General features: G+C 42.2%; 1 pseudogene; it reads right to left on the bottom strand.

Moving 5' to 3' along the window:
* Window positions 1-1,386: 1,386 nt before the first annotated feature.
* LOC132488221 (uncharacterized) lies at window positions 1,387-14,027 on the bottom strand (annotated as a pseudogene).
* Window positions 14,028-14,933: the final 906 nt, after the last annotated feature.

The raw sequence follows: 14,933 nt of genomic DNA, 5'->3' as shown, positions 1-14,933 counted from the left end.
ACAGCTGTGTACCGCTCAGAGGGCAACTCCTCCGTGGTGCTGAACATCCTCTGTTTAATAACATGGGATTTATAACCATGCTCCCTATAGCCTCGCCTTCATCGTCTGTGCCTCACAGTAAGTTTTTAAGGAAAGAACTACTTGGCTGTATCAAACAATTCCAGCTGCCCTAAATTAAAAATTTTAAACATGTAGTCTGGTTCTACACTGAAGAGAGCTCTCTGATATCTGGAGAAGTTTTTCTTTTCCTTTTGGAAAGTGAAGCATTTTGTTCTCTGAGTGATTGGATACAGGCATAGATTGTGAAATGATTACCACAGTAAACTTAGACTATTCATTTTTCTTCTTGTGAAAAGAACTCTTAAGATTTACTCTCTTAATTTTGAAATATGTAGTATTCCATTGTTAACAATTGTCACCGTGCTGTGTATTACATCCCCAGGACTGACTTATCTTATAATAGAAGTTTGTACCTTTTGACCACCTTCATCTATTTTGCCCACTTTCATCCGGTTTGTCAACTCCCAAGCCTTGCCTCTGGAAACCACCAATCTGTTCTTTGTATCTATAAGTTCAGTTTCTTTTTAGATTCTATCTATAAGTGAGATGGTACAGTATTTGTCTTTCTTTGTCTGACTCATTTCACTTAGCATAAAATCCTCAAGGTCCGTGCTTGTTGTCCCAAATGGCAGGATTTCCTTCTTATTTATTGTTGAATAATATTCATATATATATGTATGTATTTGTATACACATCATATCTTCTTTTGTCCAGTCATCTGTTGATAGACACTTAGATTGTTTCCATGTCTTGTGTACTGTAAATAATGCTGCAATGAACACGGGGGTACAGAGAGCTTTTCGAGAGAGTGAGTTTTTTTTCTTTCATAATTTAGATTTTATTGGTTGTTTTGAGGATCAGAGCACAGACATTTCAATTTGTCCTCAATTCTCAACACATGTACCAGAAATTTAAAAAATCATGCATTTGCGATTCTTTTCTAAACATTTATTCCAGTGACTTTCCAGCTTAAAATTTGGAGACAAATTTCCCTTAACAGGATATCAAGTACCAACATCTTCACATATTGGTATGTTGTTACATCGTACGTCCTACTAATTCACAATATCATATACCCTACATAGTCAAATTGTCAATCATTCACAGCACATTAACAAAGTTACAGGAAAAGGGGACTACCGCCACCAAAGGTGTTACAGAGTGCACGAAATTCTGACCAGGAGAGCCAAGATCAAGGAGTGAGTGGTTCACTTTAGGAAACAATTCTACCAGAAACAACATGGGAAGAGAAGCAACTTAAAGTGTTCAGTACCTTAAATGCACAACTGACTCCAAACTGCCATTTAGTGTACTTTGTATTATAGGTTATAAAGCCTCCCCCCATCTATGGAATGTTAAGCTGACACCCAAGACAATCAAAGCCTCCCATATTCCATATCCCACTATTTACTGCTTGTACCAAAAAATAACCAGCCAGCAAATGATTTCACCTATTAAAAATTAAAATAAAGCATTTACACTTAAAAAAATGGGATGAGGTAGGATTCCCTCCTTTTTAAAACTGTTTTTGGAACTACTAAGAAACTTGCATTTACAAAATAGTTGATCAAAATATTCCTCTGGATTGTACAAGAAGGGAGACAGGGACCACTGATAGGACCGGGTGCGTGGTATTAATCAGACTTGGCTTCTTTCTCTCCTGCTTTATCAGAGGCTGGGGGCTCCTCGTTTTTAGTTTCTCTGTTTTCCCTAGGTAAGTCGTCTTCCGTCTCTTGGTTAGCCACTTCGTCCTGTTTTCCCTTTGCTCCCCTTTCTCTTCTGTTTGCACTTTTTTTGTCTGAAGATGTATCCTTTCCTGCCGCCTGTTTTCGGCTTCGTTCTCACTTCTGCAGGAGCCGGTGTACCTGACAACCTCGCCCATCTCCCCTCCGGCTCCTCGTTTGCCGCCCCCTGTGGCGGAGCTGACCTTTCGTGAAGCTGGGATGCCTGCCTGCTGCTGTTTCTCTTGCTGCCCGAACTGCTGGGGACCCGCTCGAGATAGTGATTTCGTTTCTTTTGCATAAATTCTGATAAATCGGGTTGCTGTATCACATGGTAGTTCTATTTTTAATTTTTGGAAGAAACTCCATACTGTTTTCCATAGTGGCTCCACCAGTTTACATTCCCATCAACAGTGCACAAGGGTTTCCTTTTCTCCACATCCTCTCTGGTACTTATTTCTTGTCTTCTTGATAATAGCTATTCTAACAGGTATGAGGTAACATCCCACTGTGGGTTTGATTTGCATTTCCTGATTATTAGTGATGTTGAACACTTTTTCATGTATCTGTTGTCCATTTGTATGTCTTCCTTGGAAGAATGTCTATTTGGTTCCATTTTTTGTTTCTTTGTTTTTTTATATTGCAGGTTCTTATTAGTCATCAATTTTATACACATCAGTGTATACATGTCAATCCCAATCGCCCAATTCAGCACACCACCATCCCCACCTCACCCCCACTTTCCCCCCTTGGTGTCCATACGTTTGTTCTCTACATCTGTGTCTCAACTTCTGCCCTGAAAACCGGTTCATCTGTACCATTTTTCTAGGTTCCACATACATGCATTAATATATGATATTTGTTTTTCTCTTTCTGACTTACTTCACGCTGTATGACAGTCTCTTTTTTTTTATTTTTTATTTTTTTAATTTTATTTTACAAATTTAATCAGTTATACATATACATATGTTCCCATATCCCCTCCCTTTTGCATCTCCCTCCCACCCTCCCTATCCCACCCCTCCAGGCGGTCACAAAGAACCGAGCTGATGTCCCTGTGCTATGCGGCTGCTTCCCACTAGCTATCTACCTTACGTTTAGTAGTGTATATATGTCCATGCCGCTCTTTCACTTTGTCACAGCTTACCCTTCCCCCTCCCCATATCCTCAAGTCCATGCTCTAGTAGGTCTGTGTCTTTATTCCTGTCTTACCCCTATGTTCTTGATGACATTTTTTTCTTAAATTCCATATATATGTGTCAGCATACAGTATTTGTCTTTCTCTTTCTGACTTACTTCACTCTGTATGACAGACTCTAGGTCCATCCACCTCATTACAAATAGCTCAATTTCATTTCTTTTTATGGCTGAGTAATATTCCATTGTATATATGTGCCACATCTTCTTTATCCATTCATCCGATGATGGACACTTAGGTTGTTTCCATCTCCGGGCTATTGTAAATAGGGCTGCTATGAACATTTTGGTACATGTCTCTTTTTGAATTATGGTTTTCTCAGGGTATATGCCCAGTAGTGGGATTGCTGGGTCATATGGTAGTTCTATTTGTAGTTTTTTTAAGGAACCTCCATACCGTTCTCCATAGTGGCTGTACCAATTCACATTCCCACCAGCAGTGCAAGAGTGTTCCCTTTTTTCCACACCCTCTCCAGCATTTATTGTTTCTAGATTTTTTGATGATGGCCATTCTGACTGGTGTGCGATGATATCTCATTGTAGTTTTGATTTGCATTTCTCTAATGAGTAAAGATGTTGAGCATCCTTTCATGTGTTTGTTGGCTGTCTGTATAACTTCTGTGGAGAAATGTCTATTTAGGTCTTCTGCCCATTTTTGGATTGGGTTGTTTGTTTTTTTGCTATTGAGCTGCATGAGCTGCTTATAAATTTTGGAGATTAATCCTTTGTCAGTTGCTTCATTTGCAAATATTTTCTCCCATTCTGAGGGTTGTCTTTTGGTCTTGTTTATGGTTTCCTTTGCTGTGCAAAAGCTTTGAAGTTTCATTAGGTCCCATGTGTTTATTTTTGTCTTTATTTCCATTTCTCTAGGAGGTGGGTCAAAAAGGATCTTGCTGTGATTTATGTCATAGAGTGTTCTGCCTATGTTTTCCTCTAGGAGTTTGATAGTGTCTGGCCTTACATTTAGGTCTTTAATCCATTTTGAGCTAATTTTTGTGTATGGTGTTAGGGAGTGATCTAATCTCATACTTTTACATGTCCCTGTCCAGTTTTCCCAGCACCACTTATTGAAGAGACTGTCCTTTCTCCACTGTACATTCCTGCCTCCTTTATCAAAGATAAGGTGACCATATGTCCGTGGGTTTATCTCTGGGCTTTCTATCCTGTTCCATTGATCTATCTTTCTGTTTTTGTGCCAGTACCATACTGTCTTGATTACTGTAGCTTTGTAGTATAGTCTGAAGTCAGGGAGCCTGATTCCTCCAGCTCTGTTTTTCGTTCTCAAGATTGCTTTGGCTATTCGGGGTCTTTTGTGTTTCCATACAAATTGTGAAATTTTTTGTTCTAGTTCTGTGAAAAATGCCATTGGTAGTTTGATAGGTATTGCATTGAATCTGTAGATTGCTTTGGGTAGTAGAGTCATTTTCACAATGTTGATTCTTCCAATCCAAGAACATGGTACATCTCTCCATCTATTTGTATCATCTTTAATTTCTTTCATCAGTGTCTTATAATTTTCTGCATACAGGTCTTTTGTCTCCTTAGGTAGGTTTATTCATAGGTATTTTATTCTTTTTGTTGCAATGGTAAATGGGAGTGTTTCCTTGATTTCACTTTCAGATTTTTCATCATTAGTATATAGGAATGCCAGAGATTTCTGTGCATTAATTTTGTATCCTGCAACTTTACCAAATTCATTGATTAGCTCTAGTAGTTTTCTGGTAGCATCTTTAGGATTCTCTATGTATAGTATCATGTCATCTGCAAACAGTGACAGCTTTACTTCTTCTTTTCCCATTTGGATTCCTTTTATTTCCTTTTCTTCTCTGATTGCTGTGGCTAAAACTTCCAAAACAATGTTGAATAAGAGTGGTGAGAGTGGGCAACCTTGTCTTGTTCCTGATCTTAGTGGAAATGGTTTCAGTTTTTCACCATTGAGGACAATGTTGGCTGTGGGTTTGTCATATATGGCCTTTATTATGTTGAGGAAAGTTCCCTCTATGCCTACTTTCTGCAGGGTTTTTATCATAAATGGGTGTTGAATTTTGTCAAAAGCTTTCTCTGCATCTATTGAGATGATCATATGGTTTTTCTCCTTCAGTTTGTTAATATGGTGTATCACATTGATTGATTTGCGTATATTGAAGAATCCTTGCATTCCTGGAATAAACCCCACTTGATCATGGTGTATGATCCTTTTAATGTGCTGTTGGATTCTGTTTGCTAGTATTTTGTTGAGGATTTTTGCATCTATGTTCATCAGTGATATTGGCCTGTAGTTTTCTTTCTTTGTGACATCCTTGTCTGGTTTTGGTATCAAGGTGATGGTGGCCTCGTAGAATGAGTTTGGGAGTGTTCCTCCCTCTGCTATATTTTGGAAGAGTTTCAGAAGGATAGGTGTTAGCTCTTCTCTAAATGCTTGATAGAATTCGCCTGTGAAGCCATCTGGTCCTGGGCTTTTGTTTGTTGGAAGATTTTTAATCACAGTTTCAATTTCAGTGCTTGTGATTGGTCTGTTCATATTTTCTATTTCTTCCTGATTCAGTCTTGGCAGGTTGTGCATTTCTAAGAATTTGTCCATTTCTTCCAGGTTGTCCATTTTATTGGCATAGAGTTGCTTATAGTAATCTCTCATGATCTTTTGTATTTCTGCAGTGTCAGTTGTTACTTCTCCTTTTTCATTTCTAATTCTATTGATTTGAGTCTTCTCCCTTTTTTTCTTGATGAGTCTGGCTAATGGTTTATCAATTTTGTTTATCTTCTCAAAGAACCAGCTTTTAGTTTTATTGATCTTTGCTATCGTTTCCTTCATTTCTTTTTCATTTATTTCTGATCTGATTTTTATGATTTCTTTCCTTCTGCTAACTTTGGGATGTTTTTGTTCTTCTTTCTCTAATTGCTTTAGGTGCAAGGTTAGGTTGTTTATTCGAGATATTTCCTGTTTCTTAAGGTGGGATTGTATTGCTATAAACTTCCCTCTTAGAACTGATTTTGCTGCATCCCATAGGTTTTGGGTAGTCGTGTCTCCATTGTCATTTGTTTCTAGGTATTTTTTAATTTCCTCTTTGATTTCTTCAGTGATCACTTCGTTATTAAGTAGTGTATTGTTTAGCCTCCATGTGTTTGTATATTTTACAGCTCTTTTCCTGTAATTGATATCTAGTCTCATAGCATTGTGGTCGGAAAAGATACTTGATACAATTTCAATTTTCTTAAATTTACCAAGGCTTGATTTGTGACCCAAGATATGATCTATCCTGGAGAATGTTCCATGAGCACTTGAGAAAAATGTGTATTCTGTTGTTTTTGGATGGAATGTCCTATAAATATCAATTAAGTCCATCTTGTTTAATGTATCATTTAAAGCTTGTGTTTCCTTGTTTATTTTCATTTTGGATGACCTGTCCATTGGTGAAAGTGGGGTGTTAAAGTCCCCTACTATGATTGTGTTACTGTCGATTTCTCCTTTTATGGCTGTTAATATTTCCCTTATGTATTGAGGTGCTCCTATATTTGGTGCATAAATATTTACAATTGTTATATCTTCTTCTTGGATTGATCCCTTGATCATTATGTAGTGTCCTTCTTTGTCTCTTCTAGTAGTCTTTATTTTAAAGTCTATTTTGTCTGATATGAGAATTGCTACTCCAGCTTTCTTTTGGTTTCCATTTGCATGGAATATCTTTTTCCATCCCCTTACTTTCAGTCTGTATGTGTCTCTAGGTCTGAAGTGGGTCTCTTGTAGACAGCATATATATGGGTCTTGTTTTTGTATCCATTCAGCCAGTCTGTGTCTTTTGGTGGGAGCATTTAGTCCATTTACATTTAAGGTAATTATTGATATGTATGTTCCTATTCCCATTTTCTTAATTGTTTTGGGTTCGTTATTGTAGTTCTTTTCCTTCTGTTGTGTTTCTTGCCTAGAGAAGTTCCTTTAGCATTTGTTGTAAAGCTGGTTTGGTGGTGCTGAACTCTCTCAGCTTTTGCTTGTCTGTAAAGGTTTTAATTTCTCCATCAAATCTGAATGAGATCCTTGCTGGGTAGAGTAATCTTGGTTGCAGGTTTTTCTCCTTCATCACTTTAAGTATGTCCTGCCACTCCCTTCTGGCTTGTAGAGTTTCTGCTGAGAGATCAGCTGTTACCCTGATGGGGATTCCCTTGTGTGTTATTTGTTGTTTTTGCCTTGCTGCTTTTAATATGATTTCTTTGTGTTTAATTTTTGACAGTTTGATTAATATGTGTCTTGGTGTATTTCTCCCTGGATTTATTCTGTATGGGACTCTCTGTGCCTCCTGGACTTGATTAACTATTTCCTTTCCCATATTAGGGAAGTTTTCAACTATAATCTCTTCAAATATTTTCTCAGTCCCTTTCTTTTTCTCTTCTTCTTCTGGAACCCCTATAATTCGAATGTTGGTGCGTTTAATGTTGTCCCAGAGGTCTCTGAGACTGTCCTCTGTTCTTTTCATTCTTTTTTCTTTATTTTGCTATGCAGCAGTTATTTCCATTATTTTATCTTCCACCTCACTTATCCGTTCTTCTGCCTCAGTTATTCTGCTATTGATCCCATCTAGAGTATTTTTTATTTCATTTATTGTGTTTTTAATCGATGCTTGATTCGTCTTTAGTTCTTCTAGGTCCTTGTTAACTGTTTCTTGCATTTTGTCTATTCTATTTCCAAGATTTTGGATCATCTTTACCATCATTATTCTGAATTCTTTTTCAGATAGACTGCCTATTACCTCTTCATTTGTTAGGTCTGGTGGGTTTTTATCTTGCTCCTTCTCCTGCTGTGTGTTTTTCTGTTTTCTCATTTTGCTTATGTTACTGTGTTTGGGGTCTCCTTTTTGCAGGCTGCAGGTTCGTAGTTCCCGTTGTTTTTGGTGTCTGTCCCCAGTGGCTAAGGTTGGTTTAGTGGGTTGTGTAGGCTTCTTGGTGGAGGGGACTACTGCCTGTGTTCTGGTGGATGAGGCTGGATCTTGTCTTTCTGGTGGGCAGGTCCACGTCTGGTGGTGTGTTTTGGGGTGTTTGCGGACTTTTTATGATTTGAGGCAGCCTCTCAGCTAATGGGTGGCGTTGTGTTCCTGTCTTGCTAGTTGTTTGGCATAGGGTGTCCAGCACTGTAGCTTGCTGGTCGTTGAGTGAAGCTGGGTGCTGGTGTTGAGATGGAGATCTCTGGAAGATTTTCGCCGTTTGATATTATGTGGAGCTGGGAGGTCTCTTGTGGACCAGTGTCCTGAAGTTGGCTCTCCCACCTCAGAGGCACAGCACTGACTCCTGGCTCCTCAATTTGGGATGATTTGTTGTCTATTCATGTATTCCACAGATGCAGGGTACATGAAGTTGATTGTGGAGCTTTAATCCGCTGCTTCTGAGGCTGCTGGGAGAGGTTTCCCTTTCTCTTCTTTGTTCTCACAGCTCCTGGGTCTCAGCTTTGGATTTGGCCCCGCCTCTGCGTGTAGGTCGCCGGAGGGCGTCTGTTCTTCGCTCAGACAGGACAGGGTTAAAGGAGCAGCCTCTTCGGGGACCCTGGCTCACTCAGGCCGGGCGGGAGGGAGGGGCACGGAGTGCGGGGCGAGCCTGCAGCGGCAGAGGTCGGCGTGACGTTGCACCAGCCCGAGGCGCGCCGTGCGTTCTCCCAGGGAAGCCGCCCCTGGATCCCGGGACCCCGGCAGTGGCAGGCTGCACAGGCTCCCGGAAGGGCGGTGTGGACAGTGACCTGCGCTCGCACACAGGCTTCTTGGCGGCGGCAGCAGCAGCCCCAGCGTCCCACGCCCGTCTCTGGGCTCCGCGCTTTCAGCCGCGACTCGCGCCCGTCTCTGGAGCTCCTTTACACGGCGCTCTTAATCCCCTCTCCTCGCGCACCAGAAACCAAGAGGGAAGAAAAAGTCTCCTGCCTCTTCGGCAGCTCCAGAGTTTTCCCGGACTCCCTCCCGGCTAGCTGTGGCACATTAGCCCCCTTCAGGCTGAGTTCTCGCCGCCAGCCCCAGTCCTCTCCCTGCGCTCTGACCGAAGCCCGAGCCTCAGCTCCAGCGCCGCCCGCCCCGGCGGGGGAGCAGACAAGCCTCTCGGGCTGGTGAGTGCCGCTCGGCACCGCTCCTCTGTGCGGGAATCTCTCTGCTTTGCCCTACCCAGGTATGTGGGGAGTTTCTTGCCTTTTGGGAGGTCTGGGGTCTTCTGCCAGCGTTCAGTAGGTGTTCTGTAGGAGTTGTTCCACGTGTAGCTGTATTTCTGGTGTATCTGTGGGGAGGAAGGTGATCTCCGCGTCTTACTCTTCCGCCATCTTACCCGGAAGTTCTGTATGACAGTCTCTAGATCCATCCACGTCTCAACAAATGACTCAATTTCGTTCCTTTTTATGGCCGAGTAATATTCCATTGTATATATGTACCACAGCTTCTTTATCCATTCATCTATCAGTGGGCATTTAGGTGACTTCCATGACCTGGCTATTGTATATAGTGCTGCAATGAACAATGGGGTGCATGTGTCTTTCTGAATTGTGGTTTTCTCTGGGTATATGCCCAGTAGTGGGATTGCTGGATCATATGGTAGTTGTATTTTTAGTTTTTTAAGGAACCTCCATACTGTTCTCCATAGTGGCTGTATCAATTTACATTCCCACCAACAGTGCAAGAGGGTTCCCTTTTCTCCACACCCTCTCCAGGATTTGTTGTTTGTAGATTTTCTGATGATGCCCATCCTGACCAGTGTGAGGTGATACCTCATTGTAGTTTTGATTTGCATTTCTCTAATAAATAGTGATGTTGAGCAGCTTTTCATGTGCTTCTTGGCCATCTGTATATCTTCTTTGGAGAAATGTCTATTTAGGTCTTCTGCCCATTTTTGGATTGGGTTGTTTGTTTCTTGAATATTGAGCTGCATGTGTTGTTTATATATATGGGAGATTAATACTTTGTCCATTGATTCGTTTGCAAATATTTTATCCCATTCTGAAGGTTGTCTTTTCATTTTGTTTATGGTTTCCTTTACTGTGCAAAAGCTTTTAAGTTTAATTAGGTCCCATTTGTTCATTTATGTTTTTATTTTCATTACTCTATGAGGTGGATCAAAAAAGACATTGCTGCGATTTATGTCAGAGAGTGTGCTGCTATGTTTCTCTCTATGAGATTTATAGCATCTGGGCTTACATTGAGGTCTTTAATCCACTTTGAATTTATTTTTGTGTATGGTGTTAGAAAATGATCTAATTTTATTCTTTTACATGTAGCTGTCCAGTTTTCCCAGCACCACTTAATGAAGAGACTGTCTTTTCTTCATTATATTTTCTTGCCTCCTCTGTCGTAGATTAGTTGACCATAGGTGCATGGGTTTATCTCTGGACTTTCCTGTTCCATTGATCTATATATCTGTTTTTGTGCCCAGGGCCATATCTAATGCCCTGATATTGCTGCGAAAAGGAAGGGACAAGAGGGACAAGGGGACAGGTGGGGGAATTGGGGGCTGGTTTCCTGAGGAATGTGGGGACACCCTGGAGTGGTCCCAGCCCTTGTGTGCCCTCCTGTTGCCTTGGATGTCCCTTTCTTGTAAAATAAACAGGTAGAGGGGCAGAAAGTTGCCACTGTAAAGTCCACTAGAATCTGGACTGAGCTGGTTGCTGTAATCTGGCAGCTGAATCCCCACCAGAAAGATGACAGGCTGATGGTCAGCACACAGGGTGTTCAGAGAACAGTGCAAGGCTCCCCATCAGGTGTCCTTCTATACGCACAGTATCCTCTTAGATGGGCTCCTGGAAACCATTTTTTCTTGGTCACTTGCCATTCTCCTTCCTTTACACGCTTCTGTGCACCTGACCTGATCCTGGACCCCATCTGCCTCTGTTCCTGTGTCCAAGACTGGGCCACCTATGCCTGGTTCTGTCTTAGAAGGGTTACTACTGTCCATCCATCATGAGATACTTCAGGCACAAGCACCCTCAAGACCCAGACCTCTCACCTACCAAGGTCGTTTCTTCCACATAGCATCAGGCTGGGCATTATTGTGCTGAACGACTCAGTGGACAGGCTGGGATTTGGGGAGGGACACACAGAAGAGAGAGTAGGTAGGAGAGGCAGGGAGGCCAGTCCTGCCCCACACCTCAGCCTGTGTGACAGAGGAGCAGCTCTGGGTTGATGGTGTGGGGTGACATGAACCACAGGGGGCGGGAACTGTCTGCAGGGGCACAGACGAGCTGCCCTGGGCACCAAAGTTAAGCAGAAGGTGAGGAACACAAGGGGCATGATCATCCAGTGGGAATTTTTAGAAAATTGGGTGTCGATTCACAGATTTTTCACAGTTTTCAAATTCTGGGAATTTCCCAGGAGGGGGGCATACATAATTTTATTTCCTTTGAGAAGTGTCACTAGGTGAATTAGAGCTATTCAAATTATAAATCTACCTAAATAGAATAAAACTAAATAACAAAAAATTGTAGAGTGGGAGACACAAATCTTGAAGGGAATCATTTCCTGAAGTGAACAGTCGTGTGTGAGGAGAGGGATCATCTCTGGGGAGCGATGGGCATGTCGAGAAGAGGGGAACATCCACAGACAGTCCCTCCCCTGGACACCTGGGCTCCCAATGCGTAGCTTTTCCCTCCTTTACACTTTGGATATTTCCATTTGTTCCTTCCATGCCAACTCCACGTCTCATTTGACTGGTGGGACCACTAAAAATTGTCTCAATTTTTGGCCTCAGTGACTTTTTTCTTATGTATCCTTTCCTCATTCTGAAGGCAGTGTATCTGCCCCATTAGCGTCACGTCACTCCCAAGAGCCCTGGGCTCTGCTCACCTCTCACGCCTCTTCTCCCAGTTGTAACCCCTGCTGAAAGAGCTTTCGGCTCACTTTTTTGTAATAAGGACCCTCAAATCTACTATATGAGTAGCCTTCAGTGCTACTCAAAGTGTGGTTTCTGAGAAGAGAAAAACAGTGGAAACATCCAGAAAGTTTTTAGCAAGGTGACATTGCTATACCATCCAAGTGGGTGATTTTGAACTTTACATGCTATTCCCAGTTGCCAGCTCCCTTCCAGTGTTTCAAATGGGCCCTGAAGTTGCTAAAGTGGTGTGGTGAGGATGATGACCCACGAGTCATGCAGGATCCTAATGCATTACAGTGGCAACACGGAGGAAGTAGGATGGCCTATGACCTATGTCTTGGTTTGCCTGGGACTGTCCCAGTTTATAACTGTTGTCCTAGCATAATGATGTCAGAGTGTCCTTATTCACTCTCAAGAGTGTCCACGTTTGGACAGTAAATTAAATGGCCACTCGCCCTGATCCCCATCCACATTGCATGGCCTCTGTGTTCACACTCATCTCGTCACCCCAAATTTCATAAGAAGCCACAGTGATTTCCGAGGAGGCCAGAGAAATGCTCCATCCAATTCAAGTATGTTTCTACTTCACGGATCTAATCCTCGGATTCATTTTCTTTATATGCTCTTGGTGCCTTGTGAGTTATATTCCAATCATTACTGAGAAAGCCCCCTGATGGGATCAGAGAGCCTTGCTCAATAAGCAACTTTCTGCAATGAGACGTCACAGGAGTCAAGAGCCAGAGGATGCAAGGAGATGGAAAAAGGGTGATGCTTTCTTTTCACGCTGAGTTGACTGATGTTCTCTGTAAATGACAATCTGTAGTTACTGCCTATGTGGTCCCTCGGGAAGATACTAAAAGTCCAACTTGTCTACAAATACATGCCCTTAACCTGTTACTATGTCTAAAATTCCTATTTCACAGATATTCTTTCAGTTGAATCAAAACTCCCAATCCTTCCTTCCCACAGTCCCCTCCCCCTTGGCAACCAGAAGTATGTTATCTATGTCTGTGAGTCTGTTTCTGTTTTGTAGGTAAGTTCACTTGTGTCATATGTTAGATGCCACATATAAGTGATATCATATGTCATTTGTCTTTCTCTTTCTGACTTACATCACTTAGTATGATAATCTCTAGTTGCATCCATGTTGCTGCACATGGCATTATTTAATTCTTCTTTATGGCTAATATTCCATTGTGTGTGTATGTGTGTGTGTTTATACATGCACACATATACCACATCTTTATCCATTCATCTGTCAATGGACATTTAGGTTGTTCCCATGTCTTGGCTATTGTAAATAGTGCTGCTGTGAACATAGGGGTGCATGTATCTTTTCGAATTATAGTTTTGTCTGAATATATGCCCAAGAGTGGGATTGCTGGATCATATGGCAACTTTAGTTATTTGAGGAACTTCCCCACTGATTTCCACAGTGGTTGCATGAACTTACATTCCCACCAGCAGCGTAGAAGAGTTCCCTTTTCTCTGCACACTCTCCAGCATTCATTGTTTGTAGACTTTTTAATGATGGCCATTCTGACCGGTGTGAGGTGATACCTCATTGTAGTTTTGATTTGCATTTGTCTAATAATTAGTGATATTGAGCACCTTTTCATGTGCCTATTGACCATTTTTATGTCTTCTTTGGAGAGATGTCTATTTAGGTCTTCTATTTATGATTGGGTTGTTGGGGGTTTTTTTGTTACTGAGTTGCCTGGTAGTTGGTTTTGAACCAAAGTACAAAAGAACTGAAGGATGAGAAGTGATAATTGGCTGTTGTTTAAATATGTATTTATTTATTTTGGCCATGCTGGGTCTTCGTTGAGGCAAGCGGGATCTTCAGTTGCGTCATGCACACTCTTTAGTTGCGGCATGCGGACTCTTAGTTGCAGCATGCATGTGGGATCTAGTTCCCTGACCAGGGATTCAACCCGGGTCCCTTGCATTGGGAGCGTGGAGTCTTGGCCACTGGACCACCAGGGAAGTCCTGGCTGTTGTCTCAAACTGTGGACATTCAAATAATGTTTCTCTTTTGCATTTTCATAGAATGCTAAGAAACATTGTAGTGGATTTTGCATGGCTAGGATGATCAAAGATGGAAACTAAATTGTCTTAATCAGGATAGCCTCCCCATTGCCGTTCAACTCACCCTTTTTTCTCCCTTTCCTGAAAACACCAAGAGTATTCTTGCCGTTTAGGGAGGTTCTTCTTCTGAAGAGCAACCATTTCTCACTCCTAGACACTCGGCTCAGTGCAGCCCTGAGCAGCTCCCAGAGTTGGAGTTCCTGTTTGTGGACCTTCCTAAGAACCTTGTAATGAGGAGTTAGGGACCCTCCATGGTATGGGCTCACACACTGACTTCTGCAATGGACTATAGTGGAGTGATGCTGGCTTTCTCATGTGGAAATGTACAGTTTTAAAATCTCCAGTAGAGAATGGAGCTATTTTTTTTTTAAAGGCTTATTTATTTATTTATTTATTGGCTGTGATGGGTCTTCGCTTCTTTGCGAGGGCTTTCTCTAGTCGTGGCAAGCGGGGGCCACTCTTCATCGCGGTGCGCGGGCCTCACACTATCGCGGCCTCTTTTGTTGTGGAGCACAGGCTCCAGAAGCGCAGGCTCAGCAGTTGTGGCTCACGGGCCCAGTTGCTCCACGGCATGTGGGATCTTCCCAGACCAGGGCTCGAACCCGTGTCCCCTGCATTGGCAGGCAGATTCTCAACCACTGCGCCACCAGGGAAGCCCGAGAATGGAGCTATTTTTAAACCAAGTTCTACTTACAAGTTGAACTCAAGCATCAGCTGCCTTCTTTTCAAGACTCCCCTCTTTCCAGTGCATATGGCAAAGGTGTAGGTGTTATCTTCAGTGTCTCCTGAGCGGATTCTTGGTATTACTCCTGGAGTCTGAGAGCTCTTCCATCCCTCAGGGACCCCACTTTCCTGTTGGCATTGATGCACCTTTTTGATAGGATGCCATTCCCTGCCCCTGGGTACCAGTGGAAGGAGGGATGTGGAATCAGTCAGAATTTCCCTCACTGTCCCATCACATTAGGGTGCACACCAGCAGCACACAAGACTGAAGTCTTCACAAAACCATTTCATTAGACTTGACCTAACAGCATGAAAGAGGATCAC

The sequence above is a fragment of the Mesoplodon densirostris genome, chromosome 4 (assembly GCF_025265405.1).
Source record: "Mesoplodon densirostris isolate mMesDen1 chromosome 4, mMesDen1 primary haplotype, whole genome shotgun sequence".
Lineage (NCBI taxonomy): Eukaryota > Metazoa > Chordata > Mammalia > Artiodactyla > Ziphiidae > Mesoplodon > Mesoplodon densirostris.
This window is presented reverse-complemented; position numbering and strand designations above follow the sequence as displayed.